Source organism: Macrotis lagotis, chromosome X (assembly GCF_037893015.1).
Source record: "Macrotis lagotis isolate mMagLag1 chromosome X, bilby.v1.9.chrom.fasta, whole genome shotgun sequence".
Taxonomy (NCBI): domain Eukaryota; kingdom Metazoa; phylum Chordata; class Mammalia; order Peramelemorphia; family Peramelidae; genus Macrotis; species Macrotis lagotis.
In genome coordinates this window covers 642597911-642624294 of record NC_133666.1, presented here as the reverse complement: position 1 = coordinate 642624294, position 26384 = coordinate 642597911, and the positions used below count along the sequence as shown (strand labels likewise).

General features: G+C 38.8%; 1 pseudogene; it reads right to left on the bottom strand.

Moving 5' to 3' along the window:
* Positions 1-830: 830 nt before the first annotated feature.
* On the bottom strand, positions 831-26384 carry LOC141497505 (tetraspanin-33-like; annotated as a pseudogene).

Here is a 26384-nt window from a genome sequence, read left to right as displayed (position 1 = left end):
GCTTTCATTGGTAAGTCATCAATGTCTCAATGACAGATACAGAATTACTATAAAGGAAAGTCTGAGCAATCCCTGGGCACTCAGTCACAGAGATTTAGTGACTCCTAAAGTCACACAACTAAAATCTGAGGCAAGATTTGATTTTAAGATTTCATGACTACCCTACATGACCCTAGAGCTATTGGATGGCCTTCTCCCCATAATTTATTGAATGACTTACTGCCTGACAGTATCCTTAAGAGAAATGGTATTTGAAAGCTTGAAAAAAATGAACCAGCCTGTGGGATCATTGAATATTAGACTGACCCCCCAGGGCTTGGTCAAGTCCCTGCCTATGGTGTATAATTAATTCTTGAGTCATTACTGGTTAGCTCAACACTAGGTATGTTACCCTAAACCTGGAACAATTTATTCCCGAGCTACTTGGCTCCTGAGTTATAGATTTTAGTTCCTTCTCAAACCCCCAACCCCTCCAGAATATTTTAGATTCCCTTAAAAACAAATAAACCAAAAAACCCCACAATATTCATGTTTATTACAGGACTTCATTATTTCTGTCACTTCTGATTTTTTCCTCCAAAATCTTTAATCAGGGGACAGAAACAGAACCTCTAAGCCTGTAGCTTACAACATTCTCCTTCCTCCTGGACCCAGGTCCTTTATGATAAGTCATCCACATGGAAACTGTTCTGAGTGTGAAAGTCCAGTATTCTGGACAACAGCAGAAATATCAGAAATCTCACGAGAAAAACATTTCTTTTTATTGGAATATAGAGTCAGGAGAAGTATTAACAGTGTGGGAAATAGAAAAACAACCTTGGAATCAGGAAGACCTGGGTTGTAGTCCCACCCTTGATATATGCTAGTGGTGGAACCCTAGGCAAAATTACTAAACTTCAGGCAACTCTCTCTCTCTTAAGGCTTGGAGTTTTAGGGGAGTTACTATTCTGTATGGGTAGAAGAGTTTCCTATACCAGGGAAATCAAAGGCTCAGGACCAAAAAGAAAAAAAAAATTAATAAACTCCTATAATGTCAGAGCCAGAAGAGAAGTCAGAACTGAGAGGGACCTAAACATAAAATACAGAATGTTAGTACAGAAAGGGCCTTTAGATCATAAAGTATAAAATGTGAAAACTGAAAGGGACCTACAGAAACAGAACATTGACTGTTAGAGTTAAAAAAGACCTTACAGAGATCTCATCCAACACAAACTGAGACACATAACATTGAAATTTGTTTTACATGACTATGCATATTTGTAATGATTTTGTTTTTCTTGCCTTCTTCAAGTAGGAGGCTGGAAAAAAAGGAGAATGGAAAAATGAAATAAAATTGAATTTTAAAAAAGAAAACCTGAGGCCCAGAGAGAGGACATGATTTGTAAGTTAGTGGCAGACCCAAGACTCAAACCCAGGTTTTCTGATTCAAATTCTTTCCCCTCAATGAATGAGGACTGGCTCAGAGGAGTATCTGCTGCATTCCAGATGTGGGTGATTCATTCATGGGCAATGGTTCTAACTCCATGTTGCTCCTCAGTTTTCCCTCTGGGTTAACTTGAGCTGAAGAGTTTCTCTTTCATTGGCCCTCTCTCAAGTTCTTCATCTATGTTCTTCCCTAGCAGGGCTAAACCGAGCCCAAAGTTTTCCCCTTTCTGGAACAATTCTCTCCTTAGGACTCTCTCTTTGTGTTGGTTCTCTTCTGAATTATAAAGCTGATCTGGTAAATTAGCGTCACAACCAAAGAGAAGACAACAATCTGGGGGGGAAAAAAGAGTTATTCGTTCAATTTTTCATTCAGTCATTCATGCATTCATTTGGTTGAGTAGCTACTGCATGGCTAGGCAGCTAGATGACAGTGACTGACACTTCATAGCTGTGTGACTCGAGACAAGTCACTGTATCCTGTTTGCCTCAGTTTCCTCATCTGTAAAATGTGTCAGAGAAAGAAATGGTAAACCACTCTATTATGTTTGCCAAGAAAATCCCAAATGAGGTCACAAAGTATTAAATATGGCTGAAAAATTGCTGAACCACACTAACACTGTGTTCCTGACCCTTTGCTAGGTCCAGCAGCTCAGAGGAGTTCAATGAATGGGATATAGCATTCATCAATCATGGGAACAGTTCATATTTCTATAGTGCCTTAAGATTTATAAATCATTCTCCACAACTCAGAGAGGTAGATAACATTAACCAAATTTTACAAAAGAGAAAATTGAGGTTAATATAGCAGATGTCACAGTGACCCTAAGTCACAGTGATCCAGAACTAGTAAGTGCCAGAGGTAATGTTCAAGTATAACAACTCTCTGCATTCCACATCCAAAGTCCTTTGAAAATAATAAAACTCGGAGCGGCTAGGTGGCGCAGTGGATAAAGCACAGGCCCTGGAGTCAGGAATACCTGGGTTCAAATCCAGTCTCAGACACTTGATAATTACCTAGCTGTGTGGCCTTGGTCAAGCCACTTAACCCCATTTGCCTTGCAAAAAAACCTAAAACCAAAACAAAACAAAAAATAATAATAAAACTCAGGACAGCTAGCTGGTGCAATGAACAGAGCACCAACCCTGGAATCAGGAGGACCTGAATTCAAATTTAGCCTCAGACACTTAATAATTACCTAGTTGTATGACCTTGGGCAAGTCACTTAACCCCATGCCTTGCAAAACCCCCCCTCCAAAAAAAAAAGAAAATAATAAAACTCACACTATTGATCATTTCAGTTCAGAATGTCACCTTATAAACTGAAAAGAGCTAAAGACATGGGGGCCACTGTAGGGCTAGAAGTCCTGGAAGGTGGAAGCAGCTAGGTGGCACAAGTGAATAGAGCACGGGCCCTGGAGTCAGGTGGTCCTGAATTTAAATGCATGGGGCCTCAAACACTTACTAATTACCTAGCTATATGACCTTGGACAACTCCATTGCCTTGGAAAAAACCTAAAAATAAAAAAGTCCTGGAAGAGCAAGAACCTGGTGGGCCCCTCCTAGCATAGAACTGGAGAGGGAATCAGTGATAGGAATGGGATGGAACACAGACTTTGGTGTGAAAAGCAGTGAGTTGGAGCTTGAGAGATGGGTTCAAGTTCCAACTCCAGTATTTGTTCAGAGAATGACCCTGGCGAGTTGTCTCATCTCTCTGAAAATGATAATAACAGCATTTTACGAATGAGGAAATTGAGTCTCAAAGATGTTAAATTACTTTGTATCTTACAGAGTCAGAGTTTGAACCTAGGTCTCCTGACTCCAAATCTAAGACATTTCCCTCTATACCACTACAAATGGCGAAGCAACAAAGGGAAGTACAAAGGATGCTTGAAGTCAAGAGCCCCAACTCACTTTGTGACCTTGGTCAAGTCACCTAACTCAAATCTGTTTGCTCTTCTATAAAATGTGGAGGGGAGGAAGGAATGATATTTGCACTCCCAACTGCTTCAGTTGGCAATCAGAAAAGCTCTTTGTAAATATGAATGCTATGTGTATGTGTATGTGTATGTGTATGTGTATGTGTATGTGTATGTGTATGTATATGTGTATGTGAGAAAATGGAAAGGATATATGATTTTGTAGTGTAGCAAAATTGTCCATATGAGTCTTGAGCTCAACTCATCTATAACCCACTAGATAAGAACTAATAAGTTGTTTTAGGTATAATAAATAGGTTGCCCACTGGCAAATGATCATGACATAGTATCTTTATTCTTTTTTTACATATATATCATTATGGAAGCTGCATAATGGAGAAAGTACTGGGCTAAACTCAAGGTTACACAGTTGGTAAATGTAAGAAGCAGGATTGGAATCCAAGTTCTCCTGAACTTTTTCGTAGTACTTTTTCCACTTTGCAATTCCCATAATAATATATGTTTAAAAATTAAAAGATATTATGTCATTAATATGTTTAATCTCACTTTGCAAGAAGGATTTTGTAAAAAAATCAAATGATAAAATTAATGAGAGGATTTTGTATGCAATACTGAGGTACTGCTATTGCTACAACCTCATTTTGTCAGCCCTCTACAATGGATAATGTTACTGGACCTGACCTCAGAAAGACCTAGTTTCAAATCCCACCTCAGACACTTAATAGCTGTGTGATTCCAGACCAGTCCCTTAATCTGTTTCACCCTCAGTTTCTACATCTGTAAAACGGGGGTAATAGCATCACTACCCCAAAGGGTAGTCATGAGATTCAAAGGAAAACATGTATGAAAGGCATTTTACAAACCTCAAAATTCTACTTAAATGTATTGTTACTATTCTATTATGCTAATTGTCTTTACCTCAATTGTCAAAAGGCCCAGGGCCAATCCAGCAATCAGATATAGGTTACTCCGTCCCCAAGTGACTATCTTTTCCAAACAGCCTCCTGTGTGAATCAAGCTTTCTGCCTTCCAGGCTTTTAGATTCTGAGTCCCATAGCCACACATGGAGTTAAAAACATTCTGCAAGAAAAATAGAAGGGCCCCCCCCAAAAAAAATTAGAGCAGTGTAAATTAGGTTTTTTCTTCAACCCTTGCAATTCAATTCAATGCAATTTGATGTACATTTATTTAAAATCAACTGTGTACAAAGCCCAGTACCAGGGACCAGTCAGAATAGTTGGGACATATGGACCAGCCTTGCCCTTTGTTCTTCAGAGTACTCAGGAACCAGAGCAAGACTTGGGAGGCTATCTTGATATATTCTTTGCTTTTCTTTTAAATCCTATTAATGGTTTTTATTCTGACAACATAGATATTAACAGATTCATGCCTTTTCCCCCATCCCCAAGAGTCTTCCTTCAAGGTCAAGCAAATGCTACCAAAATGGTGACCCCATCAACTTATTCTGTATCCCGTAAAAGAAAAGTCATATTTTTTTCTCATCTCTTCTCCTGAGTCAAGATTTTTCTAGGGGCATTTCACCTTTAAAGTTGCTTTTGCACATTCTATATTCCCATTAAATCTAATATTTTACATGTAAAAAACAATTTTTAAATTAATTTTTTTAATTGTGAGTTCCCTGTTCTTTGCTTTTCTCTCTCCCTTCTCCCATCCTTGAGAAGGCAAGAAAATTTATGTAGTTTATACAAATATGATCTTACAAAACATATTTCCATATTGATCATGTTGTGAAAGAAAGCACAAACAAAAAAGAAAGAAAGTAAAAAAGTATGCTTCAATCTGCATTCAAATGTCATCTCACTCTCTGGAGGTAGATAGCATTTTTCATCATAAATCCTTTGGAGTTGTCTTGGATCAATGTATTGAGAATAGCTAAGACTTTCACAGTTCTTCATACAATATTGCTGTTACTGTGTACAATGTTCTCTTAATTCTGCTCAATTCATATAAGCCTTTCTGGATTTTTCTGAGATCATCCCATTTGTTATTTCCTTTAGTATTCCATCACAATCATATACCATAACTTGTTAGGCATCCCTCAAACTCCAATTCTTTGCCACCATAAAAAGAGCCGCTATAAAAATTTTTGTACATTTGGGTCCTTTTCCTTTTTTAAAAATCTTTTTGGGATATATGCGTAGTATTGATGCTGCTAGGTCAAAGGTTTTATTGACCTTTGAGCACAGTTCCAGAATGGTTGGATCATTAATAACTCTACCAACAGTATATTAATGATTCAATTTTCTCACATTCCCTTCAAAATTTGTCATTTTCCTTTTTTTGGTTTTTTTTTTTTGTTTCTTTTAGGATTTTTCAAGGCAAATGGGGTTAAGTGGCTTGCCCAAGGCCACACAGCTAGGTAATTAAGGGTCTGAGGCTGGATTTGAACTCAGATACTCCTGACTCCAGTGCCGGTGCTCTATCCACTGCGCCACCTAGCCGCCCCCATTTCCCTTTCTGCCGCTTTGTTAGGTGTGGGGTGGTATCTCAAAGTAGTTTTAAATTGCATTTCTCTAATCATGAGTGATTTGGAGCATTTTTTCATACAACTATAGATAGCTTGATTACTTTATCTGAAAACTCCCTGTTCATGTCCTTTATTTAACCCTGTGTCCCTCAGTTACACATCTGTCGAATGATCAGAAGAAGGAAATGACAAACCACTCCAATCTCTTTGCCAAGAAAATCCCAAATGGAGTCACAAAGAACTGGATATGACTGAAAAATGACCAATAACAACACGAAGGAAAGTGTAATAGCAACAGGAAAGAACTCCCTGAAAGAGACGGATCATAAACCAAGCCCTGAATAAAACTAGGTATTCTGTGGAGGGAAGGTAAATTAAACACAGCCTATATAAACATTTGAAGGTAGGAAATATCAAGTTTCCTTAGGAACTTGAGACATTAAGTAACTCTGATACCCCTGAACCTCAGAATCAGCCTGAAGTTCTTGGTAGTGTTGACATCACAGGAGCAGCTTCATTTCTCTGAATAAGAACAAGGAGATCTAGGGTGGTGGTAGAGCAAAATACATGTCTCTCTCTACCTTTTATGTTTATGAGTCTATTTCTGGCGTTCTCCATGCAAGTAATAAACTCCATAGTTAGACTAAATGAGTTTGGGGCTACATTTCTCTTCCTTGAGATGTCAGAAAAATACAGTGGGAGACCATGCAGTCTTATCAAAAATATTCTGGAGGCAAAAGACTGGAACAAGCCTTAACTTCTCTGGGACTCAATTTCTTCATCTGTAAAATGAAGGCATAAGATTAGATGATCCCTTAAGGTCCTTTAAAGATTCAAACTATAGGATATGGTCCAGATCTGTGATTTCTAATTGACTCCAGAAAACAGAATCATTAGCATTTAGTAGAAATTTCCAAGCTTCTATAGATCTCTGATAGGGAACCCTCCCAATTTTAGGAAAATCTCTACTTATGTATGTCAGCACCTTTATTACAACTTATAGTCATAGAGAGTTGTCTTAGAGACCACTAAGAGGTCAAGTGATTTTTCCAGGGTCATAGTCAAAAAGTATCAAAAGTAAGATTTGAACTCAGGTCTTCCTAGCTCCAAGGCCATTTCTCTATAAATCACACCACACAGTCTTTCAGATCTATGATTTTACTGTACATTGCCCGATTGGTCTCCAAAAATGTTTCCATTGGGCCAGTTCATGGTGTTTCCAATGACATATCAAATAGTTGGTAACCTTTTGAGAAAAAAGTGCTATTTTCTGTAATTAATCTATGACCAAATTAGAAAAGAGCTGAATTCAGATCTACTGATGAACGTGTACTTGCCATCCAACAGCCAGGCTAACTAAGTGAAAAAAAGCATATTGACAAAAGACTGGAGATGACAGTATAAAATTATTTGGGTTCCAACAATTCAGGAAAATGACTTACTGGTGGATGGAGGGATTATGAATAGTGCCAGTAGAGGGAGCCCCCACATAAGTAAAATCAATCATAGAGCTTCAGTAGTATTGGACTATTAACTATACTTTGGAAGCCTTAGTATTGTAATCAGACTCCAATAAATTCTATTCTGATGCTTCCCAGGGGTGATCCTGGGTTCTTGAAGGTTATAGACTTAGAGCACAAACTCTGAGTTCTAACCAGTTCTTCCAGGTTAAGAAGACTTTGAGTCCAGGCTTAGCAAGCACTGACTGTATATGGAACATACAGGAACAATGTGGTTAAAGTTTGAGGAGGGGCTCATCCCAAGACTATTGGTCATCAAGTGATGAAATTTTTCATCCCTGAAGTCTAAAAGACACTATCTCTGTCTAGTCACTGTATCAAGTCGGCTCCAAACCATGCTTCCAATTACATCCTGATCTTAACTCAAGCAAATTGCCACATGTACTGTGATTGTATTCATCCTCTATTCTTCCTTCTCTTACTTTCCATCTGTGAAACATAATCCACTGAATACTATCTGTGTGTCTGAGGTTCATTGCCGCTGAAACCATTCTTTTTATTTTTATTCTTTGGTTTTGTGGGGCAATGTGGCTAAGTGATTTGCCCAAGGTCATACATCTAGCAAATATCAAGTGTCTGAGGGTGGATTTGAACTCAGATCCTCCTAAATACAGGACCAGTGCTCTATCCACTGTGCCACCTAGCTTCCCTTTACAATAATCATTCTTGACGACTGTCCAGTCTTTCCCTCACCACCAGATTCTATACTGTCTTTCCCATTTGGAAAGTAAGATTCTCTGAGGACCAATTCTGACTCCCTTTGATATTTCTACCCCCAAGGCCTAGAACAATGTCTAGCCCTACATATGAGCTTTCTTATTTATTCCTTTATTGATACATCTGTTGTTTGTGTTGTTGTTTTTAATCCTTCGTTCTCAAAGAGAACGATGTCATAAGTGTTATGTCTTACCTGTCTTTCTAGAGCTATATTTTAAGAAATCAAAAATGAAAATTGCATAGGACAAAGTAAATTGTCCCAGTTTTTTGGAAGAAGGAAGAGGAAAGAAGAAAAAGAAGAGAAGGAAAAGGAAGGAGAAGGAGAAGGAGGAGAAGGAGAAGGAGGAGGAGGAGGAGGAGGAGGAGGAGGAGGAGGAGGAGGAGGAGAAGGAGGAAGGAGAAGGAGAAGGAGAAACAGGGCATTCCCCATCTTCTGCTCAAATTCCCAAGCTGGGCTTCTACTCTCAAATAACACATTGTAAAGACAGTTAATACATTCTCCTAAGTACCTGGTTTATTCCGTCCCACAAAGACATTTATTAGCCATATGACCCTAGGCGTCTGCCTCTGCCTACTTCATCAGGGTTGTTGTGAGGATCTGACTCCACTTTCTGAAGACTACAGTCCAAACAAAGAGGTCTTTCCTGTCTGAGGCATCCATGCCACTCCATCTCCTGCCTCTGCCTTTGCACTGACTGGGCCTCCATGACTGGAACACTCCATCTCAGTGGGCATCTCTGCCTCTTTGAATCCTTAGTTTCCTTCAAGGTTCAAAGCAGATACCACTTCCCATGAGAAACCATTGTTGATTCCTCATTTCTAGTGCTCCCTCTTCAAAGTATTTTACATTTTATTTGTATAAATGTCCCTCTACCACCCCCATTCCCAAAAATGTAAAAATCCATAAAAGCTAGGACTGCTTTTCCAATATTTAATAAGAGTGCCTTCTACAAAGAAGATACTTAATAATGTCAGGCTGAGGCCAACAAACACCTTCCACATAATAGCTTAGAAAGTCCCTGGAAATAACTATTCAAGAAATTCAATTTAAAAAAATTATTAAGTACCTACTGTATGTAGAAAATTTTCTCTATAAGGATCTAGGAGGGAAAGCATAAAAGCTTGCTTGTATTCAGTTTTGTCTGACTCCTTGTGACCCTACAGGAGGTTTTTCTGGCAAAGATACTGGAATGACTTGACATTTCCTACTCTAATTTTGCCAATTCCTATTCATAGATGAGGAAACTGAGGCAAACAGAAATTAAGTAACTTGCCAAAGTTCATGCAGTGTCTTATCTATTTATCTATCTTTTTCATATATGTGCGTTCATATGTGTATGCATGTTTATATTGACATGTGTGTACATTCATATGTCATGTGTGTATCCATGGTGTGTCTTTTGTATTTGTTTATCTGTGTATTGTTTTGCTCTCAGAAAATATAATCTCCCTGTAGGCAGAGACAACATTCTGTCCTGTCTTTCTAACCTTGGCATTGAGCCAGAAGATAAACCACACCCCCCACTCCCACCCTGGCTGGTGAAGAGTTAGTGCTTAATAAATACATGGGCATTTAATTAATAAATATATAAGTATGTGTTGACAAGTAATGTCCCCCATTATAGCATGAATTCCTTGAAGGTGGGATCATGTTTTTGACTTTCCTTGTATATCCAGAGCTTAGTTAGTATAATGCCTAAGATACCTAGGCAAATAGTAAGTGCTTAATAAGTGTCTATGGTCTGATTCACACACATGATTGTTTGAATTAAATTTAACTGAATTTTAAAAATTGTGTGCAAAAGGAGTTTGGGCAGTAGGGAATCATGGAATGGTTTTGAGCAAGAGAAAGACATATCAGAAGCTTATGGGCCCCAGCTTTTTCATTTACAAACTATATAACTTTGAGCAAATCAAAGCAGCTTTCTAGGTCTTACCTCTGTCAAATAATGGTTTCCATGGTGCCTATGGTTATTACCTCAATTTCTTTTATTTGTCTTATTACTCTAAGTAGCATTTCTAGTACTATGTCAGATAAAAGTGGTGACAATGAATATTCTTGTTTCATCCCCCCAAAATATATTGGAAAGGATTCTATTTTATCTCCTTTACCAAAAACGGAGGTGAATATATGTATGTTTGTTTATATACATATAAATAAAATGTGTGTAAAGATATATTATGCATATATGTGTTTGTGAGTGCATATGTGATGTATGTATATGTTGTTGGTCAGTCATATGGATCCTTCAATGACCCCATGGACTATAGCATACCAATGCTGTCCATAAGGTTTTCTTGGCAAATCCACTAAAGTGGATTGTCATTTCCTTCTCCAGTGAAATAAGACAAACAGAAATTAAGTGACTTGCTCAGGATCACCCAGCTTGTGTCTTAGGCCAAATTTGAACTCAAGTCATCCTGACTCCAGGGTCAGCACTGTTTCCACAGAGCCACCTAGCTATTGTGAAGTCCTGAAATAAATTAAGTGGAGAAAACTGAGAGAGTCTTGAGCCTGAGGCATCCATATATCTACGTCCATGGATATCCATCAAGAAAACTTACATAAAAATTTTTATACACTCAAGAGGAAAAAGAGGGGGGTCATATGAGGAGAAAGACCTGGTCAGGAGGTTCCAGTCTCTTCTGGCAATCCGAACAAGAAAACTCTCTTCATTCAGGTTGTTTTTATCTTTCATGATCCAACTTGTCCTAAAACTTTTTTTTTTCAAGGTAATGGGGTTAAGTGATTTGCCCAAGGTCAAGCAGCTAGGTAATTCAGCTTCTGAAACCCAATTTAAACTCAGGTCCTCCTGAAGACTCCAGGACCAGTGTTCTATCCACTGAGTAACCCAGCTGCCCCTTCCTCAAATCTTAATGAGAGGACAAGGACATTTGGAGTCTCCAGCTATGGCTAGCCCCAGTTAGCCTCTGCTTATAGAATAAACAGAGCTTAGATTCCCAGGGTAAGTCCCAGTCCAACCTAATTTAAGAGTGAACTGCAGGAAGGCCATGACACTCCCAGGATCCTATAGGGAGGCTTCTCTAAGCTATGGGCAAGAATGGCCTTTTGACAGAGAAGGGAATATGACTTTTGATATTAACAATATTCAAATTAACTTTCCCATCACTGCCTTTGAAATTATGCAAGGAATAGGAAAAGGACCCAGCTTGCACCAAATACTCACCCGTTCCTCCCCTAGGACACAGCAGGAGAAAGGGACTGCACATCGTTCCAGACTTGGATTGGAGCTGCTGCAGTCAAAATAGGCATTTTGGGACCAGTCTTTGTAGGAATGCACCCCACAGCACTCAAACTAGAGATAAGCATTAAAACCAGAATGTTGAACTGGGCCTTGGCTTTAGGCAGGAACTGGCCTAGGTGACCTCTCAAATCCTCTCAAGGATTCTAAAGCAAAGAAAGTGTAAAGCCGTGGACCTGACACCAAATTAGTCATCAGTCAGCTGTATGATGCAGAGGCCCATCGCTGGAGGACAGTCACAGGATGGGATCTTTCTATTATCTGGAGGAAACACAGAGACTTAATTATGTAGGCTTAATCAATATTGTGTTTTGACTCCTGCACCATGGTGACCCTGGACTCTCAGAAGCTATGATTACAGAGTCACAAGATATGACAGATTTAGTCATGAAAATGTAATCTCCTTGAAGGGAAAGACTGCTTTGAGACCTTGTAGCTCCTTTAAAACTGTTTATTGAATCCCCAAGCATTTCTTAGTGTCTGTTGATTTTCCAGTGATGAGATATATGCAAAGTTAATAATAAAATAGCTCCTGCCCACAAGAAGTTTGCAGTTTATTCAGGAGAATAGGCCATGGGCATGAATTGGAACCAAAGAATATACAAAGTGATTTCATAAGGGGGAGAGTTCTAATAAATGGGAGAGGAATAAGTAAAGGTTTGTATAGAAAGCAGCACCCAAATTGCGTTTTAGAGGAAGGTAGAATTCTACAAGGGAAAGATGAGGAGAGAAGACATTCTTGATAAAGTGCAAAGACATGAAGGCAGAAAATTGGGATTTGGAGAACAGGAAGCTACAGACCAGTTGTTCTACAATAGAAAGTAAATTAAAGAAAAGAATAGGAAATAAGACCAACAAGATAAGGGCGAGCTTGACTGTAGAAGGTTTTAAATGCCAGATCATTCTAGGGTACCTTCCTGAGCAAATCTAGGGTTCCAACATCTGCCTCCAAACCCTCTTTGACCAAAACCCTAGTACCTAATACTTGGCCTATAACAGACTCTGAATAATAATAATGTTTGTTCTTTATTTTCAAAGAAGAACACAGCATCAGGGAGGGGATGCCATGACAAGCACATGAATTGAATTTGAGTGAGGGGGGTACTGTGCTAAGTCACCAGTCTTACTTTTTCCTTCAGAGCATCTGGGTCCAGCGACCAGATAGGAATCAGGCTGACTGGAGATGAGCCTGAATGTGAAGCAGAGGTAAGTGACTTGTCCAAGGTCACATAGCTAGTGAGTATCAAGTGTCTGAGACTGGATTCAAACTCCCATCCTCCTGACTTCTATCCACTGTGCTCTATCCACTGTGCCACCTAGCTGCCCAACAGACCCTGAATATGTGCTTATTGATTAATTGATTGATTGACATGATATCAGTCTTCAAGAACTGGAAAGGTAGGTGGTTCAGTGGATAGAGCACTGGCCCTGGTATCAGGAGGATCTGAGCTCAAATGCAGCCTGAGACACAGCTGACTCTGGACAAAGCTACTGTCTGACTCATTTTCTCAACTATGGAATAAGGACAATAATAACCCCTGCCTCCCAAGATTGTTGTGAGGACTAAAGAAGATGTAAAGCATATTGCCTAACACATAGTAGGTACTCTAAAATGTTAGCTATTACTGGATGTGGCATCTAGAGCTGTCTCAAGCTAGAATGGGTTGTTTGGGGAGATAGGGGAATTCCCATGGTTGGAAGACTTCAACCAACAGTAGAATGACCACTTAAATAGCACATGAGAAAGCGATTCTTTTTCAGGTGTGGGTTGCATTCGATCTCCTACAGTACCCCCCCTCTACCCCAGAGAATCTATGACTCATTGATCCTTATTCCCAAAAATTTTAGGGGAATTCACTTGAACCAGACCTGCAAGTACCTTAGAGATCACCTAGTCCAAACTCCTCATTCTACAGATGAGGACATCAGACCCCAGGTTATTTAACTAGATTGCAATGACATGTCTCCTGACTCCCAGCCCAGTGCTTATTTCAATACAATCACCACCTGCTTCTTACCTTCTTCTGTATGTAGTCAATGAGGTTTTGTAAATCCAGGTCATCCCGGTAGCTAACTATGGCTTTTCCCATGAGAAATGCAGCCTTATCCATCACCTGCAGTTCAAAACCAGAAGAAAGTATTTGATGGACTCAACTCTCCACTTACTACTGTTAATGCACATTCCTGCTAGATCTCAGAAAACATTGGGATATGATTCCTCTATCCAAAATCTAATTCACTCTATCAGAAAACTGAACTTAAAAAAGCAAAAAATTCCCATGGAGATTTTTCCTATCCCTTAGTGGAAAACTAACATGTATAGTGCTTTAGGATTTGCAAAGTAAATATAAGTTAATAAAAGAATATTATCTCATCTGACCCTCAACACTAACCTTTGGAATAGATGCTATTATTATTTTCATTTTATAGATGAGAAAACTGAGCCAGAAAGGTTGAATGATTTTTCTAATATTATATACCTAAGGACTATGGCAACATTTGAACTTAGCTCTTTCTGACTCCAAAGCTAGCACTCCATCTACTGTACTATCTAGATATCCCTTCCGATGAGACTCCATCAAATAAGCAAAGCTTCATGGGGGAACAGGATAAGCTCTGTATGGAGAGTCGAAGCTGCTTTGATGACATTATTGTGAAGCAATATGTTCTGCCAACTAGCTGGGTGAACTGGATCAGTAACCCACCCCATTCTCTAGCCTCCTGATTGCTCATCTCTAAAAATAGCTGGAGAAAAGAGGGAAGATTAGTCTTTCCAGGTCATCTAAGATCCAGATCTGACATTCTCTGTTCTTAGGTTCTTCCCAGCTCTGACATTTTCTGTTCTAGGGTTCTTCCCAACTCTGACATCCTGTGTTCTCTGGGTCCTCCCAGATCTGACAGCCTGTATTTTAAGGGCTCTCCCAGTTCTTACATCCTGTGTCCTAAGGACAATGACATTCTCTATTCTAAATTCCCTTCCCTTCCCTTCCCAGTCTAATATGATTCATTCTAGAATCCCTTCCAAATCTGAACCTTTCTAGGTTCTAAAGTCACCTCCAAGTCAGCTAATAGAATGAATCTGGCATGAATGAAGGAGAAAACAGATTTGGATTCTCCCCTGTTTTTTTTTTCTCCACCCTGGAAAGGTCTGTGATTAAGTTGACAACCAGGGCAGAAGATTTGACAAGGGTTTGTAAACATTAAGGATATTCCAGTTTCTATCAGAGTCCAGAGCCCATTTGATTCTTGTTACCTGGCCAGAGAAGAAAAAGGCCACTCCCACAGCCATCATCTGGAGCACGAAGATCAGTAGCAACATCACAGCAAACTGAGGAAAGAAAGCAGCACCTTGGGAAATTGAATCTGCTCTGGGCCAGGGGCTTGTGTTTAACAAAAGACAGGACCGAAACAATAAGAATCTCCAATTTAGGAATTCTGAGTTTGCATCTAGGTCCACCATTACTAGATCTATATATGTAAAATGGGGATCACAATTCCTGTCCTACCTTCCTTAGAGAGAAGGACTTTTGTGAGCATCTGGACTCAATGGACATAAAAATGATCTGAAACCCACAGTCTCCTATAGAACACAAGGAATTAATTGCTAAGGCAGTAAATGGTTAAAAACCCATTTCAGAGCAAATTAGTTGCTGATTAGAAAGCAAATTAGAAGCCTGATTTTGAAGAAAGAAAGGTCTCCCTCTTGTGGATGATAATTGATCCTGCTTGGTGCATAAGTTAGACTAAAATAAATGAAAAAAAGACAAGCTTATGATTAAGGGGAAAGTGCAAAAAGAATAAATTTATCAATTCAGATTTTTACATTTCAAATTGATGCCAGTATTTTAAACAGAGTTGAAAGAATAGTTTCCAACATTTTGCATGGCTACAACACTAAAGAAGCCCCATCAGCTGAACTTCAAGGGTGGAGAGTCAGCACCTCTTCCAGTAGGGCACTTCTCTCTTACTCTGAACCAGCCTGTAAGCAATAGATAAAAGCAGGGAGAACCTGAACCTCTGGCTACTCTCCTACTTGTCTCAGAGGATGAGAAAGATTAGGCAAAGTTTGTATGGGGATGAAACATCAGGACCCTCCAAATGAATATCCCTGAGAGCAGCAGTTTCCTTAGATGTCTGTAAATATGCCAATTTCTTACCATTTTCAACAGCAAAGGGATATCCCTCAGGGCACCAGTGCAACCTATAAAGGTGATTATGAACATGAGAATCCCTACTACAATTACAATGAGAGAGGGCTCTGCCAGAAGGGAATCCACAGCACCTGGGAGGTATAAAATACTCATCAGTAAGGTTATGTTCAATACTGTAATTTAGTAATAATATGAATCATTGATATTCATTATATTGATTAATTTATTATGCTTATTATTAGTTCATTCACAAAGTGATTTTCTTATAACTATATAAGGTTAAGAATGTGAATTATCATTTTCCACATTTTATAGAAAAGGTATCAGAGCCTCCAGCAAAGTGTAACTGGCTTGTCCAGAATCACAAATTCAATAAAAATTGTAGTCAGGATTAGAATTCAGGCCTACTGACTTAAAATCAAGTGTCTTTTTGATTTTGCTACACTATATCCCAATTAAAACTGGGCTCAAGGAAGATGACTGTCAGCCTATGTAGGATGGATTGGTAGGAGAGAGACTAGAGTCAGGAAAATCAATTAAAAGGTTATTACAATGGGGCAGCTAGGTGGTACAGTGGATAGAGCACCAGTCTTGGAGTCAGGAGTACCTGGGTTCAAATTTGACCTCAGACACTTAATAATTACCTAGCTGTGTGGCCTTGGGCAAGCCACTTAACCCCATTGCCTTAAAAAAAAAATCTAAAAAAAAAAGGTTATTACAATAATCTAGCAGAAAAATGATTAGGCTTAGAGGGAGCACAGTAGGAAAAGCAAGGAGGAAAGGATTAAATATAAATGTTGATGATTTCTACTTTTCCACCATCTGTGCCTCATGCACAGAGTATGAGGCTGCTCAGTTAGTGTGAAGTTAGGGGTTCTGAATTATGGGTTGTCCACAAACATCTCATCAGTCCTGAATTAATGCCTAACATTTCACCATTAGAGACTAAATATTTTTTGGATGTGTAGAAGGATCTGACATATGTACAGAATAGCTTTTGAAGGTATCTCCCAAATGAATAGATTTAGGGAACCTTCTTCCAAGGAGAATTCTGAAGACATACAACAGAAATTGTCTTGGAAAGACTATGAAATATGTGTAGATATTCTGTTAACTGGGTGGGAGGGGGGTTCAGCCAAACATGTGGTGAATGGGAGACTCTTTGAAAGACTGCAAAAGCATTCAAAAAGGCCTGAACTCACCTTCCCCAAGACTTCTTACATACTCCTTTCCCAGACTTCCATTCCCATATATGAATTTTTTACAAAATATAAGCTCCTTAAGAGCAGAAGCTGATGTGTCTCACTTTCTTATATACTCATTGTCACTTCCTGGTACTAATTAGATATTTCATAAATGTGTTTTTATTCATTCATTTTTATAGTTCTTCAAATATTTAGAGACTTGGACCAATTAGACAAATACAGGAATGATAGTAATCACTCAACAAGTTGTGATGATGCAGAATCATAGAAAAATAGAATTTTAGTGTGAGAACTCAAGAGATCAGTTAGGACAACCCAAGATAAGCTATAGAAAAATCTCAAAAGCCAGGCTAACACATTTGGTCTTTATTAAGAGTAAATCAATGTGATAGCATTTGCCCTTGGCCTTTAGAATGCTTCTATGATTTTCTCATAATAGCTTCAAGTGATATAATTATATGATAAGTGCTTGACAAATATAAAAGTCCACATACATACACATAGGTGTATGTGGCATAGGGAATAAAGAGAGAGAACACATTTGGAGCCAGAGAAGCCTGGGTTCCTGTCATCTCAAGCAATCTCTAAAACTTTAAACTTTGGAGCAGGAACAGATCTGGACTGGCAAAGAGAATTTTCCTCCCTGGCAGTGGTTGGACGGAATGTTTGGTTCAGACTGTGATTTAATAAGCATAAAGACCTCCCATGTGGGAACTCCCACCCCTGAGACAGATCAGCAATTTGCCTGCAAATTCTCTTAAAAGAGTTGTCTGACTTGTATAAACTGATAGAAAGTGAAATGAACACAACCTGGAGAACATTGTATACAGTAACAGCAACACTGTGTGATGATCAACTCTGATAGACTTAGCACTTCTCAGCAACACAATGATCTAAGACAAGCACAAAGGATTTAGGATGAAAGAATAATTTCAAGTCTAGATAAAGAAAGAACTGAACTTTGGAGCAGATTATTTTCACTTTATTTTTTTTCATGGTTTCCCCCCCTCTGTTCTGTTTCTTCTTTCACAACAGAGGCTTGTATGGAAATGTTTTCATATGATTGCATGTTTTTATTTAATCTATATCAAATTGTTTACCATTTTAGAAAAGGGAAAAGGGAGATGAGGAAAAAAGGAAGAAAAATTTGGAACTCAAAATTTTATAAAAAAACTAAAGCTAAAAAGGGGGGGGGCAGCAAGGTAGTATAGCAGATAGAGGATCCTAGATAGTGTAGTGGATAGAGGATCAGTCCCGGAGTCAGCAGGACCTGAGTTCAAATCCGAGCTCAGACACTTAATTACCTAACTGTATGACTTCACCCTATTGCCTTGCAAAAACCAAAAATAAATAAATAAATATAATTCAAAGGGTAATTAAGTGGCAATAAGGGATAGAGCACCAGTCCTGGAATCAATTCTGGCCTCAGACACTGACACTAACTAGCTATGTGATCCTAGACAAGTCACTTCAACTGCCTCACCCAAAAAAAAACCCAAAAAGTAAAAATTAAAACTAAAATAAATAAATAAAATTGGGAAAAAATACTATTTTTTTTAAACAGACTTGTATGAAACCCTGAGATGATAACCTAAGAGATTTTGAGTAGGCTGTTCTGGCATCTCACAATGCTCTGGAGTCTATGCAACAAGGCTAGAAATAGATTCTGTTTGAACATTGTAATTATCAATTCTCAGATATTAATGACTAGATTTGGTTATATTGTTTTAGGGAATCTTCTTCCCAAATACCATCCTTCTGGGCAATAATGCACTACATCTATTTTTTTTGGACATCCCAGAACAAAATCCTCAGGTAAGGGGATTCAAGACAATTTCTTTTTTTTTTTAGGTTTTTGCAAGGCAAATAGGGTTAAGTGGCTTGCCCAAGGCCACACAGCTAGGTAATTATTAAGTGTCTGAGACCGGATTTGAACCCAGGTACTCCTGACTCCAGGGCCAGTGCTTTATCCACTACACCACCTAGCCGCCCCCCCAAGACAATTTCAATAGAAGAAAAAGTGAATCCAAAGTTTGAAGCAATGGATGAGGAAAACAGTGATAGGGGTGAGGAGGGAGACATCCTAAGCTGCCAATAGGAAGGCTGAGCCCTCAGCATTTGTCCCTTGGACCACAGCCTCCTTGTCAGTTGCTCTGCCTCCCATCTCTCCCTTCAAACCATCCTGAAGAGCAAGACTGCTTTTTCAATTCACTATCTCCAGCCTCAGACACTTAATTATTATCTAGTTGTATGACCATGGGCAAGTCACTTAACCCCATTGCCTTGCAACTCCCCCCCAAAAAAACAATTAATTCAATGTCTCCTACTCCTAAATCTTTAATGTCCTTTTGCTCAAATGAAAACCCAAATAGGCATTCAGACCCTTCTCTGACATACCTGTCCACATTTATCTCCTATTATTTCTCTTCATGTTCACTAGTCACAAGACTTGCTACCCAGATGATATCATACACATTCCCTAAAGGGAAAACCCTGAAGACTTCCTAATGTGAAGAATGTAGGGTGCTTGGCTTCCACAGGAAGGAAACCATCTAAGATAGATATTACAAAAGTCTGGGGTCAGCCTACAGCTGTTGTTACCTGCATGCAGGTACATGAGAGTAAGACAAAAAGGGAGACAAAGGAATTGAGCCCAACCAATCTCATAACAGGGAGAGCTCTCCCAACCTAATCAGACCTGAGATCAGACCAGACCTGCTTCAATTAGTCCTGAGTTGACCTAAGGTCTTTGACCTCTGCAAGAGCACTTGCCTAATGAGGTCCATACATATTACAATGAATTAGATTGTAACCCTGATGATTCAGACCAGTGGTTTAGAGGAGAGGAGAAAGCTTTTCAAACTGTATATAAGACTGGACATTGTCACAATTTGCAGTTTTTTCCTGCTAAGGGAGATAGCCCTTTTCTGCAGAAAAGCAATAAAAGTCATTTTAATCATTCCAGACTAAATGTTTATAATTATGAGCCATTTAGACCACTAACCATTAGAACTGTTCCAGAATGGAGTGGACTGATTCCAGAGCTGGTGATTTCCTCTTCCTTATCTTCAAGCAGAATCTCATCACTCACTTGTCAGGAGTGTCTCATAGGGAGGACTCTTTCTGGGGTGATGGATTGAGCTATATATGGACTTCTCAACAAATTCTCCATGAATTTGTTTTTGAAAAATATTTTGTCTTAGGGGTAGGGAAGATAAAAGGAATAAATTTGAAACTTAAAATTTTATTTAAAAATAAATGCCAAAAAAGGCACCAGTTCTGGATTCAGAAGGACCTGAGTTCAAATATGACCTCAGACACTTAATATTTATTTAGCTGTGTAACCTTGGACAAGTCGCTTGCCTTGCAGAAATAAAACAAACAAAAATAAATGCCAAAAATTATCTTTACATGTAATTGGGGGGAATAAAGTACTATTTTTTAAAAAAAAGAAAAAATATTTTGGTGACAGTTTAGTGTTCACTGCTTTCCTTTGTAATCATACATATTTTATGTATTTAAACTGTTCCCCAAACTGACTGCCAAAGAGGGTTCATATAGTAACAGGGTTAAAACCCCTGACCTAAATGGTTGCTGAGCTCTTCTCTTTGCAGGATGCAGCTGTTTCTTTCCTACTCTTGTCAGTTCTACAGCATCCTAGGCTCCAGCCACCTGCCTTTCTGACTGTTTACAAAAAAGAAGAAAGGGGAGAGCTCCCCAGTCCCCAGTGGATGCCCAGGTCAAGTCCCAGAGGATCTGTTACTGAAGTAATCACACTTACCTGATTCTTTGGAGAGCTTTGCATATAGACCCACAGCTATCATTAGACCACTGGCCACCTGGCAATGAAAAATAAACATGGAGGAGTCCCATCTGATAATGCAAAAAACTCCCCAAGAAGAGTTGACTTCTCAACTTCCTCCTAGACATATCGATGTCGAATATGATTGATAAACACAGGTGGGCATAGTTTTGGCTAGTCAGTGGAAGCTTAACCCTTGAGACAAAAAGGCTTAAGAAGGATTTTTTCTTTCTTAAGTCAAAAACAGTTGGGCCCCAACTCCTTTGGTCATGGTGTAAAGACTTCTAGGGGAAAGAGGGGAAGGAAATTTAACAGTACCAGACCCTGTGGAGACAGAGATCATGCTGATCCTGGGAGGTTAAATTGATTTCATAGACCAGCAGCTGCTTATAGAAAGAAGATACTTAGACCTTCTGGTAACAGACTGAGCTTCTCCAGGGATGGAGTATCCATCTGGGTACACTTGTTTCCTAGAAAAGGGAGATCTCTTTGGATTTAGTAGTCAGGCTCTTCCTCCAGATAAAGGGTAGTTGGGGTTACATGAAAAGACAAGGCACTTTGATGACACCCCCAACCCAATCCAATAATTGTTAGCAATGAGGGTCTTCTACTAACCAGCAACTTCCACAGTACTCTCTTTCCCCTCCCAGTATCTTCCTTCTCTCCAAACCCAATGGGGACAGAGCTAGTGGAGGACAATAAGAAACATAGGTAGCATTTTAGATCACCATAGACGAAAAAAGTACACCTCAAGCAATTATTTCTTTCCCAGATGTCAACCTCCACTGAGTCAAAGTTCAAGCTTTTCCCCCATTCTTATTATGGGTCTTCCTGGTCCCTTACATTGGTCTTGTTAGATAAATAGGGCAAGTATTACTGGTTCCATTTTACAGATAAATAAACTTTGGTTCAGAGAAAAGAAAATGAGTCTCCTGAGCCTACATGACCAGCACATGCTATAGCTAGAAGTCCAAATGAGATTTCCAGACATCCCACCTCAATATTTTTTGCATGATAACTCACTGCCTTTTTGAATTTTACAAAGTCCTAGTCTCATGGCTGTTTTTCTGTCATTTCAGTCATATCTGACTCTTGGGGTTTTCTTAGTAAAGATATTGGAGTGGTTTGTCATTGCCTTCTCCAGCTCATTTTACAGATAAGGAAACAGAGTTAAATGATTTGCTCAGGATAATACTAGAATCATAAATCTTTGGCCAGAGAAGAAGACTCCAATTTCCCAAGGAGACTGGAGATTTAGAATTAGAATAGAGATTCTGTGACTTTCTCACAATAGCTTCAAGTGACATAATTATATGTAAAGTGCTTGGCAAACTTTAAAGTTACAAACATACACATATACAAATTTTAAAGTCACATATATATACACATAGGTGTGTTTGGCAAAGGGGATAGAGAGCAAATTTGGAGCCAAAAATTTCCCTGGGTTCTAGAAACCAATGTCAGAAGACTGCAAATTCTGCATGTTGTTACCAAGAGGAAAGGACCTCAGATGGCCCAGGAGCCCAAGCATGAGGTGGTTATTGTCTGAAGACCAGTTCAGTTATATTTGGAGAATGTGGTTACCACAACAGCCACAGAGGCAGCAGGTTAGGATAGAAATAGCCTGAAAGGGCCTTGATTCAAAGTCCAACTCTGCCACTAACTCCCAGGTGACCTTGGATAAGTCCCTTCATCTCTTGGGATCTTGGTTTCTTCATCTATTAAAATGAGGGGGTTGGGCTATATGGCCTTGAAAGTTCCCTCCAGCCTTAAAGGTAGAATCCTATGTCCTATGAATTCTTTTTTTTTTTTAGGTTTTTGCAAGGCAAATGGGGTTAAGTGGCTTGCCCAAGGCCACACAGCCAGGTAATTATTAAGTGTCTGAGACCAGATTTGAACCCAGGTACTCCTGATTCCAGGGCCAGTGCTTTATCCACTACGCCACCTAGCCACCCCTGTCCTATGAATTCTTGAAGAACTAAGTTATGAGGCTGGGGTAGGGGGGAGAGGCTGAGGGAAGGAGGAGTGGTGTCACAATATGTACTATGGAAGAAGCACCTAACCCAGGACAAAAATACAAATTCTAAAAGTAAAATCAGATCCTGGAATCTTAGACTCAAAGAATCCTAGAATCTCTATGAGTTCAGATTCTCTTACTCAGGCTGGTAATCTCTGAATCATCTTTGACTCTTCTCTGTTGCATTTCCCCATATCTAATCACTTGCCAAATTCTGTCCCTACAAAATCCTTCATAATTTTGATTATTCAAACAAATAATCAGAGTAGAGTACTGGAAAGAACTCATTGTCAGGAGAGAGCTGAATTCAAATTCCCCTTCTCACACTAACTGAATTACTTAACTTCTCTAAGGTTTGGTTTACATCTGTAAAGTAAGAATGATACCTGAAATACCAGCCTCCTAGACTCACAAGTTTCAAATGATACTATATAAATGTCAGCTATCAATTTTAAAAAAATGGATAAATGCCCTCATTCAGCTCCCACCTATATGGCACTACTAATGCAGGGTGTTATGAGACTATGATACAGGGAGATATGAAATATGATGCAGGGAGTTATACACATGGGAGATTTGTAATTGGAAACAGATTTTAAATTTTGTAAATTTAAATTTTGTAAAAATATTATCTACTCTTGTGATATAAATTGACTCTATTGTTCCATTGTTATGAGTAGAGTGCTGGACCTGAAATCAGGAAGAATTCAAATTAGGCCTCAGTCATTCACTAGCTATATGACCCTGGGCAAGTCATTTAATCATTGTCTGCCTCAGTTTCCTCATTGTAAAGTGATAATACCTATCTCCCTGAGGTGATTGGAAGTCTCAAATGAGATACTATTGGAATTTTTCATTGATATTTTATTTTTCCAATTGCTGTTGTAAAAGCTTTTCAACATTCATCCACTTGTATTTTTATGTTATACAATTTTCTTCCACCTTTCCTTCTTACCCCCCTCCCCTCAGCAGGAAACAGTCTAGTAATGTTGTACATGTTCATTTGTGTTTAACATGTTTATATATCAATCATGTTATAAATAGCTCATAAATACTTAGTCCAGAGTTATTAAAAATGGTTTTTATTAAGATATCTTAATAAAAGGACCACCTCTCTCAAGGAGAGAGGCACTAAACCCCAGAAATTCTAGCTCTTATATGTTCCTTGAAAGGTTTGTTTCTTCCCTTCATGCCAATCACTGGCTGAGGTCACAATCTAATTGACACATTTTCCCTGCTCTGCTCATATACTATGGAGCACAGGGGAGGGAACAATAAGAATAGGAGGACACAGACCCTAGGTTAAGTCTGAACTAGGTGGGGAAGACCTGTTTTGATCTAGTGGAGGCTAAGTTTTTTTGTCTTATACCCACAAATCTGCCAATAGGCAGACCCCACTCTTTGTAGTGCAAACTAATAATCTCCCTTCTATTCTTGTGGAACCCAAACACACCCCCATATTCCTCATAGTCATTCTGTGAATGAGGAATTAGGACTAAGGGAAAAGATACTATTCCATGGGATAGGAAGAAAAAACATAAGACAAATTTTTGAAAAAGTGAACAAAGTGTTCATTCAGATTCTTTGGGTTTGGGGGGTTTTAGGTTTTCCCCATCTGATTGTGGCTGGCATTATCCGTAACAGGTCTTCCAGCGTTGTCCTAGTTCTTCTCTGCTGAGACCTACATCCATCATAGTTGATCTGAGATAATATTTGTAAAGCGCCTGAGCAAATAGTAGGCATTTAATAATTGCTTGTTCCCTATGTAGAAACACTGAATGCAGATCCCAACTTTCTACAAGAGTATTAGTGGGAAAAATTCACCATTCTGCAGCCAGATCTGATGAGGATCCTCTCTGAATTTAAATTAGACTGATCCTTAGATTACAAACAGACACTGGCCAACTCCTCAAAGCTTTTCCAGATCAGGCTAGACAGAGTTTATGCTTTCCTGGCATAGGAAAAGGAAAAACCAGGATCAGCTCCTCACCATGATGAAGCATCAGAGTAGGTCATTAGTGGAAGTAACTGAAGTCCTGTATGCTTTGAATTGGTAAACCTAAATTAAAATGATAAAATTCATTGTTGGCAGGGCTGTGAAAAAATAGGTCTTCTGTTACACTGTTGGTGGAGCTTTGGATTATACCTTGTAGGCCATCTTATTAGCTTGCAAGAAATCAACAGTATCATCCTTACAGAATGCTATCTTGTCTAAAGGAAAACACATTCTTTTCTGGATGGAAGTAATAAGGAGGGCAGGACAAGTTTTCCTTTTTAAATCATTTGTTTTCCTAAACATCATATGGAAAGATAACATTCCATATGATAACATTCCACTCACAACAGCTAAGCAATCAACCTTTGACTGGGTATACAGTTTTGAAAAACTTATTCTATTTTGACAGATTATATACTAAAGACTAAAAAGAAAAAACTATCTCTTTGTAATGGTGAAAAATTATCAACAATATTGTCCAATGTTTTAGTGAATGACTGAATAAGTTTTCATTAATGTAATAGAATATTATGTATGATGACCTAAAATTAGAAAACTATAAAGTGTATCAAAAAAGGAAAAGGCATTACAAAGTGCCCTTTGAGGAAATATATTACACTGACAATGACCATCTTAAAAAATAATTGCAAAAATTTTATAAGTACAATGGAAAAATATAAGAGAACACAAACAAATTTTTATACTTTTTATTGACATGAAAATAGTTTAAATTTAAGCCTTTGGGTTTTATTTCTCATTTTATTTATTCATATTTTTTGAATTTGATATTGAGTTCGTAATATGTATTGATTTTTATTTATGTACAAAACCAATCCTTAGCAAAACAAAACCAAAAGAAAGTAATTTTTTCTCTAATTCTCAAGTTTTGTCAGATGAAGAAACCAAGACACATGCAGGAACATACTTCAATTTACCCAGTTTACTGAAAATTAAACTACAATCTCATGTATTGAATTTATAATATGAGATTATCTTGAAAAAATAAAATGTGGTGAATAAACTCAATTTTTAAAACTCCTTCCATCTCTGTCATCTTATGTCCTAAGGTCCCTCCCCATCAGTCACCCAGACCAATATGGGAAGCAGTGTGCTCTGATATTCCAAATCCTAAAGGGTCCTCCCATCTCTGACTATCTCTAGAATAAAGTCTCTCCAGATTCTGACCCTCGAAAGTTCCTTCCAGCTCTGTCTTTCTAAGTCCAACAACATTAGGCTCCCTCTAGTTTGAACTTTCTAAGAAATGATTGCAATAAGCCATAATCATATATTACTGGGCTAGAGAGTAATAATGACTTCAAGGCTGGAATATTTCAATTAAATTCAAAGCACTATCAGCCAGGCTTTGTATCAGATAGTACTACAGAGACAGAAACAAGCCATTCTTCCCTCCAATAATTTACCTTCTCACCAAGGGATACACCTTGCACTCAAGTGAGTAAATAAAAGGTCTTTTGAGAAGGGAGAAGGCAAGAACCAGTGGGAGGGGCTGTGGATTTCCTGCATTCATCATCACTCATCCCTTTTTTTTTGGGCGGGGGGGTGGTTGCTGAAAGTCTGTCCCAGCATCAGCAGTTTCTTCAGATCCTTTTCTCACTGATAATCCATCCCTCTCCCAAAAGCCCCTTGGATCCCCAAGCCCCACTTACCCAGAAGAGGTAACAAGAGATAAACAAGATATATTTCACGAGTTGGTTGGTACGCATTGCTCTGGCAGAGGCTGGCCACACTTTACAGTCAGGGCTTCTGGGTTGTCTTCTCTAAATCACGTCTAGACTGCCTTCTCTCCAGGCAGAGGAGCGGATTTCAACATGCACCATCCCATCCTCCCCATGGCATGGCAT